This window comes from Diceros bicornis, chromosome 7, assembly GCF_020826845.1.
Source record: "Diceros bicornis minor isolate mBicDic1 chromosome 7, mDicBic1.mat.cur, whole genome shotgun sequence".
In the NCBI taxonomy this organism is placed as follows: Eukaryota; Metazoa; Chordata; class Mammalia; order Perissodactyla; family Rhinocerotidae; genus Diceros; species Diceros bicornis.
Window position 1 is genome coordinate 59,557,820 of NC_080746.1, and position 5,945 is coordinate 59,563,764.

Below are 5,945 nucleotides of genomic sequence, written 5' to 3' on the forward strand. Positions count from 1 at the left end.
CCACATCCAGCCTCCACATTACCACCTGTAGAGTTGCGTTACGTAATCTTTCTCTGCTTCAATTTCCCAATATAGAAACTGGGATAACAGAACCTACACTAGTTCTCCCTTATCCACAGTTTCACTTTCTGCAGTTTCAGTTACCTGCAGTCAATTGATGTTTGAAGATATTAAATGGAAAATTCCAGAAAGAAAAAATTAATAAGTTTTAAATTCCATGCCATTCTGAGCAGTGTGATGAACTCTCACCCTGTCCCACTCCCTCCCGCCTAGGATGTGAATCATACCTTTGTCCAGCTATGCACACTGTACATACTACCTGCCTATTAGCCTGTTAGGAAAAACAATAGTACATATAGGATCAGTACTATCCAAAGTTTAAGGCATCCACTGGGGGCCTTGGAACATATCCCCTGTGGATAAGGGAGGATTATTGTACTCCAGAAGATTGTTGTTAGGATTAAAAGTTACTACATACAAAGTGATTAGCCCATAATAATCACTTAATAGATATTAGCTATATATATTGGTTTTGGAAAATAAAAATACTTTTTCTCAGCCCAGTATTTTGTTGTCTAAAAATATCATACCTGTTACTGATGAGAACCTAGTCCATAATTTTAAAAACCATCCTGCAGTGCATCCTGCACCATAAACATTTGTGGACCAGAATTTTATCATGTTTCTACAGTAAGTGTATGTGCAAAGATGAAGCAGACCCACCAGAAAGGCCTACCCCTTACCCTATCATCAATGCACTGATCTGGACACAGGTAGGAAGACTCTGGTTTGAAAGAGGATGCCAGGCTCCATAGAAGGGATAGACAGTGAGCTCTGCACAGCCCCCCAGGAGAGCTGCTTAGAAATTGAGGGATACAATCATCTTATTTTGGGCTTGCAAGTAAAGCCAACTATCCATGGTAGACCTTTATGTGGAAGCCACAGCAAACTTGGGAGTTATGGGGATACCTGTGGTTGACAACTGGTCCTTCAAAAACTTAGCTTCAGCCACACCCATATCCCTGAGACCAAAGAGCTGCAATGTCATTTCCATGTGAGAACGGGTTAGCCTACTCTATTCCCTGCTGAACCTCCAGTGCAGAGAACAGTGCCTACCACATGCTGGGAGCTCAATAAATGTTTGATGAATGAATGAATTTATCCAGGTTGTGGATTTGAGGATCAATACGTTAGAGGGAGGTCACAGGTTGTGAAGGGTAACAACTATCTTTGAGAAAAATTTTGGGAATTTAACTTACAGGCAAAAAGCAGGAATTAAAGATTTGGAAGCAATACATAATATGATCACATCTTTATTTTAAAACGGTATTTTTGCCATGTGAAAAAAATATTGAAGGAAGGAGATGAGAAGTCGAGAGAGAAAAGGGGAAATATGGTATTGATCTACGATGTCAGTTCACAAATTGCATTTATCACTTCTTGCTTAAAAAAATGGTTCTCAGGTATGATTCCTCAGGTTCTCAGGCTTCCTTAAAGGTCATTATGTGATAGAATCTATAAAGTTAAGTGTGACTGTGAAGAAATATTATATTTACAGGCACAAGAGCCTAAACTTGGATTCAGAGTCTGAATACATCTGCTGGACTTAGGAGCCAGTAATCCCCCTATATCACACAAAATTGGTATATATCTTTGAAGAGTTGATAAGCCCAAGGGAAGCGAGATGGTTAAAGTTGCAGTGTGAGCACCTGGAGCCTAAGATAGAGAAAGAGGAAGGAAAAGGACTAAGGGGCATATGATCCACAGCCCAATTCCAAGGAAACAAAGACAAGCGAAGGCAGAAGATGACTCTCATGGCAGACTTGGTAAGATTTTGGAGCATTACCTTAATTATGTGGGGCTAGAGACACAGCATTTGGAAGAGACTCCCCTCTCCTACAATGTGCTGAACACAGCCTGGCAGCAGAGTGAACATAGTGTCTTTTGGCACCTTGAAACCATGTCGGGGACACCTTGAGAAGGACATTGGGGTACTCATGGAAGTCCCTGTTTTTTGCAATTACAATCCCAAGGATCAGGAGAGGGGTCAAGAGGAGTAAAGGAGCATGGTGGAGAGCCAGTACAGTGATGTGTTATCCAGCTGACTAAGGTGGCTAGGGGAGTCTAGAAGTCCAATCTGCAAAACTAGACCTTGATAAACCATACAAATTGTGTCTCAGTGCCATCCTTTAATTGAAAGAAAGGATGAAGAATTTATTCTCTGGCTGAGGTTCCCTGATGGGTGATTAACTCCTGTAATTCTCAGTTTCTGTGTGTGGGCACGGCCCCAGAAGGACATCTGTGGCATTGTCAAAAGGAAAACACCAAAAGTAGGAGGTTTCATTCCTCTGGAAAAGATAATAAAGAGAAAATTCATTTTGTGTCATATGGACACCCCTTGATTTATTTCCAAGTAATCCAATAAGTAAACCAATGAACATTTTAAATGGAAGAACTATTGTAGAAGGAATTATTTGCTCGGTTTAACTGATAAAGCATAAAAGAATGTGGCTTAAGAATTTGAAGATCGGCCCCCAAATAGGGAAAACATACTTACCATCAAAATTAAATTATTTCACGTATTTCTTTTCATTTGGGGATGTTTCTCCTTATTTACAATTCCAATTTCTTAGCAGTAACATGCAATTCATTTTCTTACTCAGGTTTTGAAGTCAACAGTAGAAAAGTAGTTAAAATCAATAAGTAAAGGTATCTACCAGTAACACTGCAATATATTCTTTTTTGATTAGAAAAAAACCCTTACGATGTACCACTCAAAATGAACAAAAGGAAATTATTTAAAAAACTAATGGCCTATTATTCTAATATCAATACACTACTTTATTATGCGATTAATGAAATCCAAGGAGCTCCCCCAAATTTATGCCAATGAAGAGGCATGCATGCTTACCTTCGTAGTGACCTCCAATTGTTTTATTCTATTATATTTCCAGAGGCAATACCCTCAGATATTGCAAGCAGTATACTTTAAAAATTAAAGGGTACAGATGGAATTAAGTTTCATAATCCAGCAACCTTAAAATAGGGAGATCAACCTGAAGTATCTAGGTGGGCACAATGTAATTACAAAGGTCCTCAAATTTAAAAGAGGGAGGAAGAAGAGATCAGAGTGATGTATGAGAGAAGGACTTAACCTGCCATGGCTGACTTTGAACATGGAAGAAGGCAGCGATGAGCCAAGGAATGTGGGTGGTTTCTAGAAGCTAGAAAAAAACAAGGAAACTAATTCTCCCCTAGAGTCTTCAGAAACAAGGCTCAAAAAAAAGGGACGGCCTATTCCTTTACTCACTGAATATCCTTCAACTAATCACTTGTCCAGCACTCCAATATAAGCTTTGGTTTGCTCATCCGCAAAATGCAGTCATGGGGTAACATCCTTACAGGATGACGTGAGCACTGAATTACTTCCTCGTAAAGTACCTAGAACAATATGCCCCACATTTAGAGTGTTTTCATGACTATCAGAAGTCCTTGTCCTCATTTAATATAAATGCTCTTCTTGTTCATAGCTCTTCCCTGGTGGCACACCTAAAAATCAAACAAACAGGATTTAGTGCAAAGGGCGTTAAAGACAATTCTCACAGAAAATATAGACTAGTCAAAAACTGCGTGCAAAAGTTCTTTCTGACCAAAGAGACAAAACCAGCCCAGCTCTTCAGGAGAAGCAGACCGTGTGAACAAAGCTCTTTCCTCTTTTCTCCTCCACTGCCAGCAGCAGCTTATGCAGACTGTCCTCCATGTTGTCCGCCTGCTGGAGGCACTGGCAGAGCTCACTGATGAGTAGAGCTCCAAGGGTGGCATCCTCCAGGGTGTCTTGGATGTCCACGTTGATCACGTGCACAGGCTGGAAGGTCTCCTGCTCTCTGGCACACAGGTCTTCCACCACTCGGTCATAGATGCTTTCCCCACACGTAAAGATGACATCGAAGGCATCGCTGCACTCTTGAAAGCTCTCTGGCTGGGGCTTGATTCTCTCATTTCTTCTGTGTAAGATTCCATTCCTGGTATAGAGTTGTCTGTCTTTCTTGAGAAGGTCCTTGTACATCTGTTTATATGAGGGTTGAGAAATCCTAAGCCAGGGGAAGATTGGGTGATGGTCCTGGGAGCTTCACATAAGCTGCAGTTCCGAAAGACCGGACCCTGAAGCCTTTTTTCCTGAGGAAGCTGTGGGCTTCCATGCTCCTGTTCATGTTACTTATACACACCACAGCCACCTTGAGCGAGGAGCAGGGCATGATGGTGGGCATTTGGGACTTCAGTGAGACATGTGAGGTTCAGTAGGTATGGCGACTCTGAATCCAGGGGGATGACCACCTGGCTACAGCTCTTCCAACTGGCAGAGTGTTAAAGAACGGGAACCTAGTTTATATTGAGTCACTTTCTCAGAGTGGGAGGAGACTTCCAGGACTTCTTGATTGATTGTGTCACCAACTAATTGCCCAGAGGAACTCTAGGGTGGGTTTGGAAGCATTTAACTGGTTTTCCAAATTGTTTTTTTTCCCTTCTGTTTTGTTAAGGAGATGCAATCACCAACTGCCCTGAACCAGACCAAACCTCACCACAAGAACTACACCTGTGACCTTTGCCTTATTTTTAATGCTAAAATCTCTCCAGGAGGAGCTTAGGCCTTATAAGCATAACATGCAGTGTAGGTGGAAGAATGTTTTCCAACTGAGCCTGTGCAAGTGAATACCCATCCTCCACCCCTTTTGAATATTCATTCCCCCTCTGAAATAAAAAAATCCCTGCTTCCCTTTGTTCGAGGAGCCATGACTTTGGAAATGATTCCACATGGTCTCCTATTTGCTGCAAATACACTTTACTTTGTGTGACAACTACTTCTGGTGGAGAGGCTGATTTAACTTGCCTGGAGTTTGGCTTTGGTAACAATTGGACTATGACAAAAAACAACTGGAGAACCTAACTTATTCATGAGACCAGTCAGGTGATTAAATCACCTAAACTTCAAATTCTCAACAAGGGTGTTTCTACCCTGTGGGAGCATTTTGAAATCTGGAGTTCTGTTGGTTCAGTTTTGTATGGGGCTACTGTTTTTTATTAAAAATTATTTTATTGAGGTCATATTGGCTTATAATGTTGTGTAAATTTCAGGTGTACATTATCATATATCAGTTTCTGTATAGACTACATTGTTTTCACCACCAATAGTCTAGATTTATTCCTCAGTATGCATATGCTCCCCTTTACCCCTTTCACCCTCTCCTCACCCCCTTCCCCTCTGGCTACCACCTATCTGTTCTCCCTATCTATGTATTTGTTTATTTTCCACATTTGAGTGAAAATATATGGTATTTGTCTTTCTCTGTGTGGCTTATTTCACTTAGCAAAATACTCTCACAGTCCATCCATATTGTTGCACGGCACCAATTTTTTTTATGGAAGTATATTAGTATATTAGTGTACTAGTAGTATTCCTTTGTATATATATACCACATCTTCTTTATTCATTCATCTGTTGATGGGCACTTGGGTTGCTTCCATACCATGGCTAATGTAAATAATGCTGCCATGAACATAGGGATGCATATATCTTTTTGACTTATTGATTTCATGCTCTTTGGATAAATACCCAGTTGTGACATAGCTGGATCATATGGTGTTTCTATTTTTAGTTTTTTGAAAAATTCATACCGTTTTCCATAGTGGCTGCACCAGTTTGCATTCCCAGCAGCAATGTATGAGGGTTCCGTTTTCTCCACATTCTCTCCAATATTTGTTATTTCTTGTCTTGTTAATTATAGCCATTCATATGGGTGTGAGGTGATATCTCATGGTAGTTTTGATTTGCATTTCCCTAAGAATTAGTGATGTTGACCATCTTTTCACATGCCTGTTGGCCATCTGTATATCTTCTTTGGAAAGACATCTGTTCATATCCTCTTCCCTTTTTTGATTTGGATCAT

The 5,945-nt window shown here is 40.5% G+C and overlaps 1 pseudogene; it reads right to left on the bottom strand.

Annotated features, from left to right (window-relative positions):
• Positions 1-3,556: 3,556 nt before the first annotated feature.
• Positions 3,557-4,983, bottom strand: LOC131408701 (RNA polymerase II subunit A C-terminal domain phosphatase SSU72 like protein 3-like; annotated as a pseudogene).
• Positions 4,984-5,945: the final 962 nt, after the last annotated feature.